Genomic DNA, 19252 nt, shown 5'->3' with positions numbered 1-19252 from the left:
AAATCAAAACGTTACAAAAAGCTTTCAACGGCCAGACCTCTTCCTCCGGGAAGAAGAAGAAGAAGAAGAAGAAAAATGTGGGTTTTCTATCTTATATCGCTGCCTCTGACAATGGGTATGGTGGTGATCACCTTGAAATATTTCGCGGGACCCGGCGTCCCCCGATACGTTCTCTTCACCGTCGGATACACCTGGTTCTGCTCTCTCTCCATCATTATTCTCGTTCCTGCCGACATTTGGACCGTAATTACACATTCATTTTACACATTATATTGCGCCATTTCGTGTTGTCTATGGTGATTTCTTATTTTGAAAGCTGAACTTGTTTTTCTGGTTGCTGGATTGTTTGGCGGTTTCGGATTTGAGTCTGAATTGTTCCGCTCTGACTCAAATCATCACAAAGCGGAGCGTCATGATTGATGATTGATTCCTTAACAGCTCAAAATGATCAGATTTTGGGATATGAGAGGATTTACAGAACCAAACAGATCAAAATGATAAACATAAATCTATAAAATTATAATAAAGATGGGTATCCTCAGAGGTTCTCTTTGATTAGTGGAGCAAAATGGTGTAGATCTTTACTTGTTTTGGAATGTGGAATAGTGTGGCTTGTATTAGAGGAAATTTTTTTTTTTTTTTTTTTTTTTTTTTTTTTTTTTTTTTTTTTTTTAAATTGAAATGAAGCCTTCAATTTATGTGTTTCACTTTGTTTTTTTCTCGCATAATAGGCCCTCAATCTCAAACTGTTGAGTGCCTAAATTGTTGCAAATATGCCATGAAGCGGATTGAGATTCAAAGCAATTACTTGCTTGAATGGTTAGTAATTTGGGCATATAATGTGAGAGACCCTATATAGAATTTACTTGCCCTAATGTTGGGATGTCCGGCCACCTACCGAGGCAGGTGGGTCCTATAGGAGGCCTCTCAAATTATCTATCCAAATTAATAGCAATTCGTGCAGGTAATTGCTGTCGATCCTTATCAGTGTGGTGAACCATGCATGAATTATTTTTATTTTTGGTCATCTTAAGTATTTTTTGTTTGTTTGATTTGATGTTGGGGTAATTGGTTTGATGATTGCGAGTTGATTTTATTTATTCTTATCATGCAGACTATAACGAGCCACTACAACGGGGGGATATCCTTCTTTTGGAGCTTGTCATATTGGAGTACTTTTTTACTTACTTGGTAAGCTATTTTGTAATTCGATTGTCTTTTTATCCTCTTAAATTTACTTATTTTCTGAGCCCCTATGTTAAAGGAGTTTGGCTTTCATCTCAACTAGTCTAGCTAATTATGGAAATCCTAATATTTAAAACTGGTTGTATCTTATAGTTAGAATTCTCTAGATTATTTTATTTATTCTTTTGTTCTATATTTCATTTAAACTTATATTTGTAACTTTTAAGGATGATTTTGTAGTCAACATTTAAGAAAAATTGGCTTTTGAGGGTTAATAAAATGCTGTTTCGCAACTTAATCAATATTTCTTAGTCATTACTTCCTTTTGCAGAAGCCAAAAGAGTTCACTTTTGAGCCTATGCGCTCATCTGCTTAGATTTATTTGCTTATGAATGTCCTGATTTACTGTGTTGGAAATTCTTTTGTGTGACTTTGTCTTACAATGTTTTGGGTAATTTTTGTCAAGCATTTGTTGTTAGTAGAATACATGCATTGCAACTTCTTGGCGATAACAAATCTGCAGTTTTCTTTTCCAAAGCCTTCTAAACACTCAACCAAATATTATTCTTGACACATCTAAAAAAAGGCAGGCAGGACCTGCATCTTTTAGGATCAATTAAAAAGAATAAGTGCAGGCCATTAGTGTGTTATCCATAATTTATTTCACTAATTTGTAGTGTGATCCAGAAATTCTTTTTACCACTCTACACTTGACCGAATCAAGGGCTAATCATTATGAGGTAGACTCCTATTTTGGTATTTATGTTACTCTAGACTTTATTGTATGTTTATTCTCTGTCATGTAGTGTGTATATATATGTTTAGATGAGCCAGTCTTTATAATCTGTACACCTTTTGCCCACTCGTAGAAAGTGAGTATAATTCTTTTACTGACTTGTAAACCTTGATAACTAACACTTTTGACCATAATTAAGCGAATCCCCACTTTCAACTAAAAGATAAGTAGAAACCAAAAATAAAGACTTAATTTTTATTATAGTGCCACATTAACGACTTGAATCTAGATAGTGTAGTGTTTAATTACAACAATTACTTGCTACTTTAGCTTGAAACTTTTCCCCTCTAAATACGAAATGTGTTACTAAGCAAAACTATTGAATATAAAGCTCCAAATAAAGCCAATTTAAAAGGAAAAAAGAAAAAATCTTTAGTGGCCAGGAAACCTCCCAAATGAGCCCAGCCATGTTTTTTTTTTTTTTTGATAAGTAGCCCAGCCATGTTGACAATGTCAAATCAGCTTTCTGGAGCGCATCAAGGCGTTTGGAACTTTTTTTGTTCTTTTCCTCTCCCCATATTTTAAGCTGATTTTGATCCCAACCAACATACTATGCTGTAACTGAAACTGTGTAATGTGATTTATCCACTTTAAAGAAAAATAAAAAAGAGAAGAATAATATGTTCGTAAGATGACTATTCCTGAAATGAGAATGCTGAAATGGATGATTGGAACAATATAAAGATAGATTAAGAAATGAAGATTCTCATTGAATGGTGACGGCAGCATCTATTGTGAAAAGGATGAGGGAGAGTAACTTAAGATGGTTTATTCATGTACAAACAGTGTCATGATTCAATTTAAAGGTCTCAAAAAGGAACTGAGAGGGGCCTAATGGCTAGAAGTAGCAAAGAAGGATATGCTATAGAGTGGTAATGGAGAGTGGAACCTTAGATAGTATAGAATCATGAAAAAAGATACAAGTAGCCAACTTTAATTAGTTGATAAAGGTATTCATAGAGCCGACCCCAACTAGATGTGATAAAGACTTGAGTTGAATCGAGTATTTGTAGAGTTCGTAGGATCTAGGATTGTTTTTGTTCAACTGTAAGGTTCATGATGTTTATTTGCTTTGCTCCGGTATTGCTTACCTTTTTAAGTAAACACTTTTTGGGGCCTTAAAAAATTTATAGCTTAGAGAAAGCATGTATGCAGTATGCTCATAGATTTATGTGAAACTATTTCTCTAAGCAGGGTTGTGGTGCCCACTATTCAGGGTTATGAAGATGCTGGGGACTTCACTGTGACAGAAAGATTGAAAACTAGCATTCATGCAAACTTAGTCTTTTACCTATGCGTTGGCAGTATTGGACTTTTTGGACTTGTACTACTGATTCTTTTACGCAGAAATTGGTTTGCTTCTTACCCTGCTAACATGTTTTTTTTTTTTTTTCTCTTTCTTTGACTGTGAACCCTTATTATTTTTATTCTGTTCCTTTTGCTATAATATATTTCTTCCTTTAAGTGTCCACACATGACCTTCATTTTGCGAAGGATAGATATGTTTAAATTGCATGCATCAGAAAATGGTTAAAGTGAGATCACACCAAGCTGGTAGAGAAGCAGGACGAGAATAGGTCTAATCTCAGGTAACCACACTCGAAGCCATAAGGAAAACACCACTTGGGCAGGAAGCACCCAGCATAAAGCCATTGGCTAACGCTTGTTTTCTTTCTTTAGTTCCTTCTTGAAAGTTGGCTAAAATTCCTATTTGTCATGAGTGAATCAAATACATTAATTACCTGTCATTTTGCAGCGGCTAGGGTATCTGTGAAGCATGTTCCTAGTTTTCTCTAATTAATAAACTAGTATCTAATGCCCTTTCCAAAACTTCCATTCAGGCTCAGCTTTGGGGTATGAAGAATGTTTATTGTCTCATGTTAAAAGTTTTGTAAATGAGATAATTATGTTAGAGAAATAGGAAGAGAATCTTTGAAAGGAAGAGCTCGATTCTATCAGCCCTCATTCCATTATTTCTGCGTATGTAGGAGGATCATACATTTACAATATGACAGAATATTCTGGAAAGAGACAGCTGGTAGGGACAGCTGTACAGGAACATCTCACCAAGTGATTCTTCTAGAAGAGTATAGCATTCTCTCTTTAACACTCCCTCTCAAGCTTGTACAGGAACACCTCTCGAAGTGATTCTGCACGATAGGCATGCATTCGTCACTAATGTAATCTGCTAGAATATTTGATATGATTTACTTTATTATGTTTCCTTACCTATTCTAGGGTTTAGTCTAGGGTTTCTTGCCCACTACTTTTTCTCTCTCTATAAATAGAGAGCTATGTAAACATGTCATAATATAGAAGAGAATAATACAATTTAGTCCATTGTTATGCTTCCGATCTCTTTCTTCTCTCTCTCATTCTTCTGCTCTCTAATTTATTCACAATATATTTAACATGGTATCAGAGCCACTTTCTTGTGGCCTCCAATAAACGTCATTGACGTTTTCCGGCATTCTCTCTGGCGATCTCACTATTCCAATCGTCCGCGCGCCGCCAAGCTCTCCATCTTCGCTGTCAATCTCTTCCACGCCTTCACCGCAACACAATCTGGAAAAGTAATCCCATAATCAAGCTTGCGAGGCATATATCTGTTGATATGTGGAAGACCTGTCACCAACAGCCACCGCACATGCCACCACGCGCCCACCGATATTTTCTCCTTGCGCCCCATGCGCCTCCACCGTGACTCTTCTCGGCCAGTCAACCACTGAAAGTGGTGTCCTGGCCCCAGATCGGTGGTTCTATGCAATTTCAACCTATTTTAGCATTGCACGTGCTTCAATGCGCCACCTGGAGAAGCTGTTACCAAATCCACGCACTTCCACACGCCTCCCACGTGCCTACACGTGCATCCACGCACCGGGATTTTCTTTCATGTGCCTCCACGTGCCGGCTGCATCTCCCACATGCGTCCACGCGCCGGCACACTCTAGCACGTCTAATACACCTGCTTCATGTGCCTCAAAACCCTATCTAGGGTTTGGAGTGTGTCGTGCACGCGCGGCGAGTGACCGCAGCCCCTCGCGGGGGCGATCTTCTCTTCTTCTCCATGCTACCACGTGTCCCACAGGGAGCCCGCCACTTCAGCCCTAGCCCTCTGCCACGTGTCAGATTTGAAATATATATATATATATATTCATCCGGATCCAAGCTTTTTGACCCGGTTCAACGGGTTAGAACCGGATCATCTCATTCGGGCCAGACCGACCCATTCAACAGTCCACGGGTTTCGGCCATTTTGGCCCAATTAAACCGGTCCACTCATCAAGTCGGTTCCAAACGGCTTCAACCCGATCCAGTGGGTCTCAAATCAAGTTCGGTCCACTAGGTTTAACCCGAACTGGATCCTCCAAGGCTTCCAAAACCGGTTTCTAACCGATCCAAAACCGTCGACCCGGTCCAATGGGTTAGACCCAGATCCACCGGGGCAATCCGATCCATCAACTCGACCAAGCGGGTCTCATTTCGGTTCGGTCTCACAACTTGGAGCGGCCCAATATTTGTTCTAAACCGATCCAACCAGGTCAATTCCTACAACCCAGTTCACTGGTTTAGACCCGGGTCATATCATTTTCGGGTCAGACCATATTCAATGGTTCATGGGTTTTGGCCTATTTTGGCCCAATCAAACCGGCCCAATTTAATCTACCCTATAAGGCTCCCATCCAAGTTCAAGCCCAACATTTTGGGCCCAATTGCCTCCATCAACTACCAGCAGCCAGCTCCCGCTGCCGCCCTCCGTCTATCGCCACCGGTCGCCCAACTCTGGCCACCACTTTGGCGACCCAAAAAAAAAAAAAAAATTCATTATTTCCCTTTCTTTTTCCTTGAGTTTGAGGGGGGATGTTAGAATTTTTGATATTATTTACTTTATTATGTTTTTCTACCTATTCTAGGGTTTAGTCTATGGTTTCTTACCCACTACTTGTTCTCTCTCTGTAAATAGAGAGCTATGTAAATATGTCATAATATATAAGAAAATAATACAATGTAGTCCATTGTTATGCTTTTGCTCTCTCTCTTCTCTCTCTCATTCTTCCGCTCTCCAATATATTCACAATATATTTAACACATTTGACCAAATCAACGACTCATGAATCTGTTCACTCCCCCCCCCGAAAAAAAAAAAAAAAAAACAAAACATCTGAAACCGATTCATTCCCATTTTCTTTGTTCTAATATTAAAAAATAAAACCCAAATCTTTTTTATCCTGATCCCAACTTATCATTTTTTTCTTTTTCTCAATCACTCTTGCTTAAAGAGTGCCTAAAGTTGGAGCCATTGCCAAGTTGAAGACACGCTTCGCTACCAGAGCATCGTCTTCATCAAGTTCTGGACATAATAGCTGCTTCCGGCTAGAGTTGCCAATGTCCAAGTTCTAGTCATAGCAGCTGATGTTCTAATTCATGCTATAGTAGTCATTCTTCAACCATTGAATATTCAAGAGATCAACTCTTGCTAACGGACCGTTCATCTTGAGAATGCATGATAACGATAGAAATCATTTCTGATAAATGACTTGATTTGTTTACCGTAATTTAAGGGATTTGTTTAGATTTAAAATTATTCAAATCACATGTAAAGCTCTCAAAATAGTGCCTTGTACACAATCAAATAAATAAAGAAAATATGTAGCCTCTAAAGCTTTCACCTGTGGATGTAGGCCTATGGCCGAACCATGTAATTTCCTTGTCTTTCTTCTCTACTTCCATCTATTTACTTAATTATGAATTTGTACATGGTATCAGAGAAAATGTCTTGAGTTCTAACTTTGTCTCTGCCATTTACCCCTATTTCAATTAGAATAGTCCATGCATTGTCTAGTCTTACACATGAAGGGAGTATTAAAGTATTACTTAAATGATTTAATTTATCATTTCTTATCAACTTAAACTCTTGAGATAAGTGGTGATTTAAATTAAAGTATTTGCATCTTGGAATTTTATGTTTTCACGCATTTTCATTAGGAAAGCATTGATTCAGATGATGAAATTTTCGAACCTCCTTACTCTTTATACAAGTTGAATGTCTTAATCTCTGTTTTTCCTTTCTAACTACTATGAGTGCCTAGTTTGCTTGTTTCCAGCTGATTGTAGTCCTTTTTTCTTTTCATTCTTTTGTTAGTTTTTTTTTGGGCCCATTTCTTAACAGTCAATATTTTGCAGGAGTGGTGGTATTCTGGGTTTCGCCATGGCTTGCTCAAATACTTTTGGACTTGTTACTGGTGCATTTCTTCTTGGCTTTGGTTTGGGTGAAATTCCAAAGGGCATTTGGAAAAATGCAGATTGGACTGCTCGCCAAAAGGTTTTGACACATAAAGTTGCCAAAATGGCAGTGAAACTTGATGATGCTCATCAAGAATTTTCAAATGCTATTGTAGTAAGTGTAACTCCCTTTGTAAAAGTCAAAGTTTTATTTGGCAGATTAATATAAGTGCCATGCAAGCATTGATTTTCCTTTTAATTTCTTATGTTTTTACTGATTATATTTTTTGGAAGAATGACTTTAGCTAGTTTAATGAGTTGAAGTTTTTGTTCATTTTATTAACAGGTTAATTTGCATTTTTGTTTGGTGCTTTAAAACTTCAATCTTTGCCTGAATTCCTGAATGTCTTATATTGTGTTCCCTTGGAGCTTGTTAGGTTTTATGTTGGCCAATTTGGTGTCCAAAAACAATCTGATGCAAGTCAAATTTGGTTAAAGTTGGTACTTAATTTAGAAATCAAAAGGTTGATTACCTTTGAAGAAACAAGCTCGTTTGGAGCCTTGGTTGATTCTAGTCCAGACTAGTGAGTTTCCGAAGAAGTTCTTGAGACACTCGTTCGGTGCTAGTCCAGATGAGGTGATTTAGAGCTGTTTGTTAAAATGGACTCGAGACACTCGTTTGCAAGCTTGGCTGGAACAGGTCCGAACGAGCATGTTTCATTGAAGATACGTTGTTGCTCATTCGCTGGTGGTCCAGACAAGATGAAGATCTCAAAGAAGCAATGTTGCTCTTGATGGTGAAGATCCGAACGCCGCCAAAAGGAAACTATGAAACCCTAGCCTAGTCCGGACAAGACCACTTAGACATTCGAACGCCGCCTTTGAAAATAGCTTTCTCAGTGGTTAAATGCATTGAAACACCATGTTAATCTCCAAGTCTATATAAAAGGTCTTCAATACATGATACAAAGACCTAGAGGCTATTGATTTGTGAGCTAAGAGAGAATTTTTGTTTTGAGCCTTGACTTAATACCTCTCTTAGAGTTTTGTTAAACCACACTAAAATTCCACAAAAACCTTCCACCACTGGAGTTTCAGGATTGCAAGAGGAGACTCAATAGAAAAATTTTCCAGAAGTTTTACAGGTACTGTGGTAGGAGACAAGCAAGTCATTTGTGAGGGTGCACATCAGGTTTAGTTACAAAGGTTTTGTAAGTTAAACTGTGTGTAATTTAATTCTTCTACAGTGGATGAGTCTCTTGGGTTTGGCTGTTCCTGGAGTGGTTTTACCTTTGAGAAGTTCTTTAAAGGGTTTCTACTTCGTCACTAAATTGCTATGTTTGGTAGTTTTATTATTTTGCTTATTTTTGTTATTGCCATGTGATTGCTATAATTCTTACTTGGTTGAATATTCTGGAAAACATCTATTCACCCCCTTCCAGGTGTTGTTTGGGTCAATTGGGAAATTTCAATTTCAAAGCTTTGTTCAATCTCTTTGGATTAACCTCTTGAGTATGATCCTTGACCCCAGTCATCATGTCTCAATCTCAATCTCTGTCGGAATAAATCCACAACTAATATTGATGCGTTGTTTAAGGATGAATTGAATGCGTGCAACTGGAATAGTAAAGGGGTACATGCCATCTTATGGCTGTTTACCAAACGAATTCAAGAGAATTTCAATGTGTGAAACTGCCAAGGAGGCATGGGACATTTTAGAAGTCACTCATGAAGGTACTAAAACTATTAAAAATTCAAAACTTCAGACGTCAACTTATAGATTTGAATGAAAGATGATGAAACTTTTTATTATGCTAATTTGAATGATGTTGTTAATTCCAGTTTTAACCTAGGTGAGAAAATTTCTAAGAATAGAATTGTCAGGAAAATCATGAGGTCTCTGCCTTAGGGTTTTAGAGCTAAAGTGATGCCATAGAGGAGAGTAGAGACCTGGACAATGTGAAGGTTGAAGAGCTGGTTGGTTCTCTTCAAACCTATGAACTTTCCCCGCCTCAACCCAAAAGAAAGACTTTGGCTTTTAAGACTGTTGGGAAAGAGGCAAGTGATTCCTCTGATGAGGACTCTTCTGAGGATGATGAACTAGATTTGCTTACTAAGAAGTTTAGAAAGTTCTTCAAGACTAAAAAGGGAAATGATGGGAACAAGCCCTCCAAGTTTTCTGAGAAATTTAAAGGTGATTCCAATGGAGCCTCCCAAGGAAAGAAGGACAAAACCAAGAAGGAAAAGAACTCTCAAGGCATTCAATGTCATGAGTGTTCGGGTTTATGGGCATATTCGGGCTGAATGTCCAAATTACAAGAAAACCAAGGGAAAGGCCATGAATGTTATCTTGAGTGATAAGTCAGATTTTGATGACTCAGAAAAGCCTGTTGACAAGAACAAGAATTTTATGGCTTTTACCACCTCTGTGATGAGTGGTGGTGAGTCCAATGTATCTGCCTCACTTGATTTGGGAGAGTCATCTTAGGATGATTCTAATAATGAGGATGACTTGCAAGTTGCTTTTACCAAGCTTTTTGAAGAATGCATTAAACTGAAAAAGTTGAATAAAAAGACTTTTACAAAGCTTAATGAGGTTGAACTTGAAAAAGAAAATTTGCTTGTTAAGTGGAATGACTCATATGCTTTGAATGATAAGTTGAAACGTGACATTATTGTGCTGAATGATAAAAGCAAATTGCTTGAGAATGAATTGAATGAATCTAAAGATCAATGAAAAAATTCTCTTGTGATAAGCTTGATAAGATGGTAAGTGTTCAAAAGAGTCATGGTGATAAATCTGGATTTGGTTTTGTTGGTAAGTAAGAACTGTGAAGAGATATGTTGGTATTGGTTCTTTTATATTGATCTTGCTTTGTAATTTTCCATTGTATCATCATGGAACATATGAAACCTCCAACCTCAATCTTATAAATCATTTTTCCTTTTTCCCCTTAAATAATTTTTGATGTTGTGCATAACCAGATTGCTCAGGCAACATCAAAGCAAATGTCCAAGCGTGATCCTTTGAGACCCTACATGAATATCATTGATGAGATGCTTGTTCAAATGGTAGTTCTACTTCTCGCATATTCATTCAAGTGTTCTTTGAAGTGCTCTTTTGTTTGCTTTAATCTAAAATTATTAATCTTATTCCAGTTAAAAGAGGATCCTTTCTTCAAACCTCAAGGAGGGAGATTAGGAGAAAAGGATATGGACTATGATACTGATGAGAAATCAATGGCGACGCTAAGACGTCAGCTTTGGAGAGCTCGAGAGGAGTATTACCGGTGTAAAAGGTAGATTCTAACTGAATTGGTTGAGAACTTTTAAGCGTTGTCTGTTAGTAAAGTAGGTTTAACCCAAGAGTTTTCATGTCTGTATGCAAGTATTTGAATGCCAAATGAAAGCTGCAACTTTTTTATAAGGTGTCTTTCAACTGAACATTTTTTTTTGTCCGTTTCTTTAATCCTTTCCTTGTCCTAGAACTGTGCAACACTCATCTTCCCCCCCACTCCCCCCCCCAAAAAAAAAAATGATCAAAATGCATTACACATAAAAGAAAGAAAAGTGCATAGGTAGGTCTTTAACTCATGGTATTACTATTCTTTTTATTTCAAAAACCCATAAGCATGTGATTACATTGTATGCAAACACTACTGTTTTTCTGTTAAGGCTTAGTGTTACAGTTTGCTTCTGATCCTTTTTCTTTTCTTTTTTTCCCTAATATTTTCTAGTGGTAATTTTAAGTTAACTTTCAGTTTTTTACAGCGAATATTTGAAATTTGTCTTGGAAGCCCTTGAGCTGGAAGATACTATAAAAAATTATGAGCACCGGAATGCCACAGGATGGTTTGTTCTTAACCCACTCGTTTTTCACTTCATTATGTATTACACATGTCGTCTTCTATTGTAACAGATTCAACTCATTTAGATGCTGCAATAGTATCCAACATATGGCTGTGCATCAACTATGTCAATTGGGCCAGCATTTCTGATTCTAAGAATTTGGACGTTTATCTGCATGAATCTTAAGTAGGGACCATAAATTTGCTCCCCCAGCAGCTAACCCCAAGGGTTGGGAGAACAGCCAGGGACCACTCATCATGATAGCAGTGGTCACTGGTTCACCTCTCCCCATTGGCCCACTTATCAGTAAAAGAAGCAAAAACCTGTTGCTTTCACAGATTACATTACCGTGTGGTTACATTACCGTGCGGCTGATACTTTAATGCTGCCTATAGTCAATGTACCCAGAGAGAACAGAGTATAGTTTTTAATGCTGAGTGTATATTTTGAAAAGCATAGTTGAAATGAGGACATTGAGATGGAGGGGTGACAAGTAAAAAGGGATATTAATTTTTGGAAAGTTGGAAGAAAAGATGAAATCACGTATGGCTGTTATGATGAGATGGTAGAATTGATACCAGTCGGGACCGGATGAAGTTGGCTAAGATGATATGATCAATAAACGAAACCATTAATATAGAATATGGTTTACCTTGAATGTTGAAGGCTTGTTGGAGGTAGTGGGAAATTTTAACTTTTAATTATAATAACCCAATCCTAGATGGAGCAGAATGGTGAAATAAGATCTTTATAGCGGACTGTAAATAGTTAAGTCTTTGCTGAATTGAACCATAGCTCGTGTGCTCATTGACATCATTATTATACATTATCATGTTAAACTCATGCGGTAACAGTTGCCTATGGTATGAAGTCAACATGGAGAAGTTGACTGTAGCCTTTCCTTGCTTTATTTTCCTGTGTTATTTACTGGCCCTTTTTATTGAATCTGTTTTGAGTTACATTGCATGTGTCAAGTTAGAAGAATTGTCTCAAGCCGGAAGTTTCTCTTATCTTTATGGCTTGTCAAAATATTGGAAGCAATTATCTGATGTTTATAGAAAAAATGTGATTATATCATCAATAGTAGAGCTTGGCACCTTTTCTGTAGATTTATCATGGCTTCATGCTGCTTTTCCTTGATACTAGTTATTAGTATTTTACTCTTGCAGGAAATATATTTCAAGCTTTAGGCCTGAACGAATGGGCACACTAGGCTCTCTTCTTGATATGATTGGTAATTACCAGAATCTGAATATTATTGCTTTATTTTTATATGATTTCAACTTCTTTTTTTTTTTTTCAAAATGCGGGGCACTTTGAGCATGGTAGACGTGATACCAACTTCGACAGTTAAATTATGGTTTCGATAGCATTCTCCTGACAATCTTACAATGATATTTTGGACAACCAAAGCTACTGAACAAGGGGGCTTTTCACATTCCAATATAGTAGAATGAGTCAATGTTCTTTTCATTAACAATTCAAGGCACAGGTTTCTCTTTTAGGATTGAATTACTACTAGAATTTGATCCCTTTTTTCCATAAATTGAGTAAACCATCAATAACCATATAAAACAATAAAAGGACTATTTGTTGACTTTATAGAAACGATTTGGCATATGAAATGAGGTAAAATTCTTTGGTTGCATGATAAATGAAATCGAGATTCACTTAGTTATGTTTATTGATTTTTGTGAATTAATTAACCATGCAAATATATTTTAAATGATTTCTATCTAAAATCAATTAGTTCTCAAGGTGATTAGTAATTCTTTGCAGAGTTGATGTGGCGGTGCATACTAAGGAAACAGCTCAATAAACTTTTGGCTATTATATTGGCTTGCATGTCAGCTGCAATTCTTTTAGCGGAGGCTACCATACTGCCCAGTGGAGTTTATTTATCTCTCTTCTCTCTTCTCATAAATTCTGTAGGAAGGCAGGAGGTACTTGTGCAGGTAATTTTTTTTTTTTCCGAGGCATGGAATTGTACCCATTTTGGAGAATTGCTCTCTGGTGTAGAGGTTAAATTGTATTTGCTAAATCCATTTTTCAGATTATCTTACATTATATGTGGTGGTCTTAAGTAAATCATATCATTTTCAGTTACATAATATGGTTTCAAAACACTTTAAATTCTACTTTCATCAATATTATTTCGCTAGTGGAGTGTCATTGTGGTCAGAATCCTGATTAAAGATTGTATTTTGTTATTATTTGCAGCATCATGTAATTATAAAGTTGAAAAGTGTGCTATTTCCATATTAATTTTTTCAGCTGGTATTTATAACAAGCCCTAACCTTCTCGTTCTTGATACCAAGCAACTCCAAGGAAATTTTAGTGAGTTTGAGTATCTTCATTAATTTCCTTAAATTTATGTACAACAGCTAACTAATTAAAAAAGAGACACTGGTGATTGCCTACCTGAAATGGGGTTTCCGCACTCATCTCCAGTTTTTGTCTTCTATTACTCTTGGTGTAATGTTTTTAAATTCAATAACACAGTTCTGCAAGTCCACAGGTTCAAGGGCCATTCCCTATTTGTTTGGAATGTATTAATGTCTCCATTGTACTCCAATGCGGTTGTGTCCAATCTTGAGGTTTCCTTATTTGATCATGGTTAGTTCTTGAATGTTTTCTTTTTGCAGGTAGCTGCTTTTATTCCTCTGATGTATATGTGCGTGTGCACATATTATTCCTTGTTTAAGATTGGAATGCTGATGTTTTACTCGCTGACGCCTAGGCAAACAAGCTCAGTCAGCTTGCTTATGATATGCTCGTAAGCCTTAATTTTTGTCCTTCATTAGTTTTGCAACTTAATGGGTTTTATTTATCAGTATTCTCATTGAAAGGAAACAATAATGAGATCTCACCTTAACGTTTCTGCTAGGATGGTTGCGCGATATGCACCTCCAATTTCATACAACTTTCTCAATCTCATTCGTCTTGATGGGGATGAAAAGACTATCTTTGAACAGGTCTTTCTCTGCTGCAATGTGCATTATTCACAAATGGCTAGTCATACCCCAATAAAAGTCATATTCTCATACATCATTTTATGATAAATTGATGTGATACATCTTGAGGATAGGAGAAATTGTTTTCAATGATTTCTCTGTTTACAACTTTTTGATCTTTGGAAGGATTTATTTTACGCTTCATTAGAAGTGAAGTAATTGATAAATGGGCTAAAACTCTAATGAGGATGGAGGATATGATAATTTTCGAGGTTCCTTTGATTAATAAGGATGATTATTTACAATCATACTTCTTGTGTGTGTATGTGTGTTTTCAGGCTTATTTCCCTCTTACTGTATATACTCTCTCATTTGCACTAGGTTGTCTTTTTTTTTTTTTTGGTTATCTGGGTTTTAGCATCTTTGATGTATTCACATGTCCACCAGTTCCGGTTTTAGGATTCCTAAAACTCTCGTGTTGCTTGAGGTATTTATTGAATTTCACATTGGGGAAAAGAATGAAGAAAGATTAGCTAGAAAAAACGTGTTGGACGTGGCATGGTATTTTTTTTTTTTTTCCGGTCCTTTTGTAGATTGTGTAAGGCTGTAAGCTAGTTAATAGGCTGAATAAATGAGTGAAAAGTCAAATAAACAGGACTCTTTCTGGAACAGAAGTAGAAAAACGGATCCTTCAATAAATTTAGTAAATTGAGATGTTGTACATCTATAGAATATGAGTAATACTACTCTTCATATCCATTTCACACCGATTTATGTGTGAAGAATAATATTACTCATAAAATATTACTTGTCCAATAAAGTGAAAGACCCTGACTCTTGTCAAATCAGAAAGTCCTGCAGTTTGATCTAGAAGTATTGATGGTAAGCAATCAGATTTCGTAAACACATCCAGTCCAATCCAGTAGATCAATAGAAAGAATCTAAGTGCAAGTGAAGGTTTTAAGAACATAGCTTAACAGAACATGATCAATAGCTATTAACCCATTTGAATTAAATGAGTTACTTATTACCACTACACCACTACAACCAGTTTTCCCTCTAATTTCATATCAAATTTTGATATGCCTATACAATTCATAGTATTAAAATGTAATTATTGTTTTGTTGGTGGGAAGGGAGGTTGGTTGCTTTTCAAAAGAACTGGTTTAGGTTGGTCTCTTAATGAGCAGATACTGTTTCAATTTCCCAATAATTTATTTCAATTAATTCACTTCATCAATATCAATTTTTACCTCTTTTTATTTCGTAATGCCGATTTTCTCCTTTTACTTTGATACTCACGAAATTAAAAGCTTTGTGAAAATAAGCAACAGAGTAATAAAATTTTGGAAAATTCTTCTAAATACTTCTCAGCATACAGAGACATCCAAAAGAATAATGGTTTGTGCTTTCCTTAGTGTAGTTTACACAGTTAATATACATTTTCCTTAACTTTCTGCATGTTCCATCTATTGGCTTAGAACATGAGTGATCCCAATTAGCTGAGGAATCATTTTGAACTCTACATAGAAACATTCCATTATGAGCTTCTCTCTCTCTCTCTCTCTCCCCCTCTGAGTTGATTATTTTGCTCAAAGTGTAATAAGGTCTTATTTCTGTGCAGAGAATGGGAAATATCGATGACGCTGTCCCTTTCTTTGGAAAAGGATTCAATAAAATATATCCCCTTATTATGGTTATATATACCCTGTTAATTGCAAGCAATTTTTTTGACCGGCTGATTGAATATTTTGGGAATTGGAAGATATTCAAGTTTCTAAATGAATCAGATGATATGGATGGATTTGATCCATCAGGAGTAATTATTTTGCAGAAAGGTGAGCACATTACTATATGTTGCCAGTATGCATGTTTAGTATCATTGTTTACTTAGTTATAAAGTAGTCAAAGGTGTTAAAATATAGAGGAAACCCCTGGCTAACAGGCTTGCACTCTAAATATTACTTGTCGAAAAACAAGAAGTATAAGAAGAAGAAGATAATGATGATGATGATGATGATAATACTCAGAATTGTTCACATATATCATATCTGAGTAAGCATGAAAGTTCTTCATTGTCAGTTGAATTCAATAATAATTTAATTTGTTTCCTTCTCAGAACGGTCTGGGCTTGAGCAAGGGCATAAAGTCGGCGAGCTTGTCATTCCGTTGGCAAGGAATTTCAACAATATTAGTATTTACATTGAATCTGGAAGCAGTAGCACAGTATGTAAACTCATCAGAATCCATTGCCCTTTTTATCATTCTTATTAACAAAGCATTCCAGTATGATATTCATGCATTTCTTACGTTTATAATGCCAACAAACAACTAGTTAACAATCCTTATATTTTCTCTATTCTCATAATGCACTACAAGAAATTTGGTTTTCAGCGATGACAAAAAGTCGTCGCTAAACAATTAGCAACGACTAGTTGTAGCTGTTGCTCTGTCGAAAAAGGTCATCAGCAATGACTTGATTGCCATCGCTGATATTATTTTCTTATCAGCGACGACCCTTTGTCATTGCAAAAAAACGTAGGAACATGAATGACATGTCGTTGCTGCTAATTTATCAACGAAGACTACTTGTCATTGTTGCTAACTAGTTGTCGGTGACTAATTAGTTAACGAACCTCATATTGTCTCTATTCTCACAATGTCGGTTACTTGAAAATGATAACAGGATAAGGATGACACTAAAACGAGAGCAACTGATGCCATAGAGGATAGAAAGAGAGATCAATTAAAACCTCTTAAGGAAGAGGCCCTATATGAATATGGACTTGATAGGGAAAATTATAGAGAAGCCATCAACAAGAAGCACACTGCTGGAAGGGAAGGCAACAAACAATCATCCAATATGGATTTGATAGGGAAAAATGTAACCTCAACAGCTGATGCATCATGCAAAACTCAAATCATAGCAGCAGGACCATCATCTAGATTAGCCGAAACCATGAAGTCTGGTTTTCAAAATTTCAAGTCTTACATTGGTGCCAAGAGCTCCATTCCTTTAAGCCTGCAGGTTGAAGAAAACAAACTTGACTCACATGTTGCCTCACCAGAATCACTTGATGAAATATTTCAGAGATTGAAATAGCCACTTGTAAACCATAGAGGGTATCGTGAAGATGATTATGATGATTATCTTTATGGTCATGGCATGGACATAACGAAGATGGGACCATCCAGATAGTCTGTTACACAGTAAGCGGAGCCTGTGCATACTGTAATATAGTGTCTCTTGATGCTGATAACTTAAAATTAAAACCAATTTTGAATATATAGTTGTTATTAAGATTTTGTTTCATTCTTTTTTTTTTTTTTTTTTTTTTTTTTTTTTCTTATTTGAATGACAAAAATGTATTTAGCGACCCACCGTATCATCATTGTGCATATCAGTGTTAGGATATACGGAATATTTTCCGTATATTCCATAATTTGGTTGATATCAAATATTCTCTACTTATGGGCTGATTAGCCTGATTTTAATCAAATATTGGATTGTAATCAAATTAATGGGAATTGATTACTATACTTGTATTTATGCATTACCCTATAAATAGGGACCTTTGTATTATAGACAAAATCAAGTTAATGCAAAAACTACGAAATTGCGCACAGAGGATCTTTATCAAACTTTTCATATAGTAGCTATTATGAACCATTTTACCCCTCCAACAAATATTTTAAAATAACGTATTTTCATCATATATGAAAGTTCATTGTAACACCTTGAAGTCTTTTTTTTATTCTTTTCTCTCCTCTCTGTCCCTCTTTCTCTATCCCTTCTCTCTCACTCTCTCTCAACTTCCACAATAAAAAATACATCAAAAAATAATATTCAAAGAAAGTAGAGAGTTGTGATAAATAATCTGTTGGAGTTTGTATTGAAAACCTAATAGTTGGAATAGAAACAAATATGTATTTTGAGTAGCTAAAATAGTTACCATTGCCGGAGATGATAACTATTGCTGAGGGAGGATAACGTGTAATTTATCCTAGCTAATTTGATACAGTGTGAAGTTGCCAAGAATTTTCTCATCTTTCTTTGACCAACTCGTATGCTTTTTACGGTGCAAATAGGACATGCTTTCTTTCATATCCCACTAGTTTTCTTTTGGGGAAAATACATTTTATTCTCCTAAATTATTCACGCAATTGCGTTTTGGCGCCCAATGTTTAAAAATCAACAAAAGAGCCCCACAATGTATATGATGTTGGCAAAAAAAAACCACCCGTCCATCAAATCCTTCTATTTGGATGGAAACCAAGTCAAGCGCGAGGCTGTAACATCCCAAAATCTGGCTTTGACCAATCAAGTAGGGTTACTAGCAATTACTCCAATTCAGCTAACTGGGGAACCACCCCTCTTTAACCTAATCAGAGTAACTGCATGGGAATGTAAAGTTATGAGGAATCTAAAAGTCATAACATAAACGTGTGTTATCATCAAACACGCATTTGATGATTAGTAGACATTGGGCTACTAATCAAATTATAGATATTCTAGTCAAACATGATTATATAAGGTAGGTCTCTCGCTTATCTTGTGATCGCGCCACTGTCTTCTTCTCATAAAGAAGTTTCCTACAAATTGTAATAATTGTGTAAGTCTAAAAACTTAGTAAGCAACTCTCATAGTTGAGTATTGAATGAGCCAATTATTTAAGAACCAAAATAAACTTGCATTTTCGTGTAAGAAATTCAATGAGATGTTGTCTCTATTATTACACCATAAAAATATAGTTTCTATTTTGATAATGATTAGGTGTAATTCACTAATTCCAGCGGCAATCACCTATACTTAAAACAAAAGTTTTACGTACAAAATAAAAAAATAAAATAAAATAAAATAATAAATAAATAAAAAACTAAAAAAAAAAATTGTAAATGCACCCCATCAAAGTTTCAAAAATTTTCAATGTGGCCCATCCGTTAACCATTTTCGTCCAATTTGACTTAAAATTGGTCACGTGTATTTTTTTGTCTTAAATTTCCAAAATTGTCCCCATGAATTTTAACAAATTTTAAAAAAGCCCTCAAGTCAAACCAAAATGAGAAAAAAATAAAAATAAAAATAAATTAAGGGTGACGAGCAATGGGGTGGTTGGCCACTCCACCCCCAATCTGACCGTTTGGGTGTGGTTGAAATCACCCCCATTTAGTCCCTTGGGGGTCGGCCACCCCCCATGGGCCATGGGGATGGCTCCCCCATGGCTAGAGGCCACCCTCAAATGG

General features: G+C 36.2%; 1 pseudogene across 1 annotated transcript; it reads left to right on the top strand.

Moving 5' to 3' along the window:
• Window positions 1–5: 5 nt before the first annotated feature.
• Window positions 6–17269, top strand: LOC132178837 (uncharacterized; annotated as a pseudogene). The gene is made up of 14 exons (XR_015911840.1): window positions 6–243; window positions 1115–1191; window positions 3176–3334; window positions 7166–7379; window positions 10190–10276; window positions 10364–10503; window positions 10976–11056; window positions 12223–12287; window positions 12833–13008; window positions 13700–13830; window positions 13942–14029; window positions 15633–15846; window positions 16128–16234; window positions 16695–17269. The product of XR_015911840.1 is annotated as an uncharacterized LOC132178837 (transcript).
• The last annotated feature ends 1983 nt before the right edge of the window (window positions 17270–19252 follow it).

Source organism: Corylus avellana, chromosome 4 (genome assembly GCF_965113065.1).
Source record: "Corylus avellana chromosome 4, dhCorAvel1.hap1.2, whole genome shotgun sequence".
Lineage (NCBI taxonomy): Eukaryota > Viridiplantae > Streptophyta > Magnoliopsida > Fagales > Betulaceae > Corylus > Corylus avellana.
This window is presented reverse-complemented; position numbering and strand designations above follow the sequence as displayed.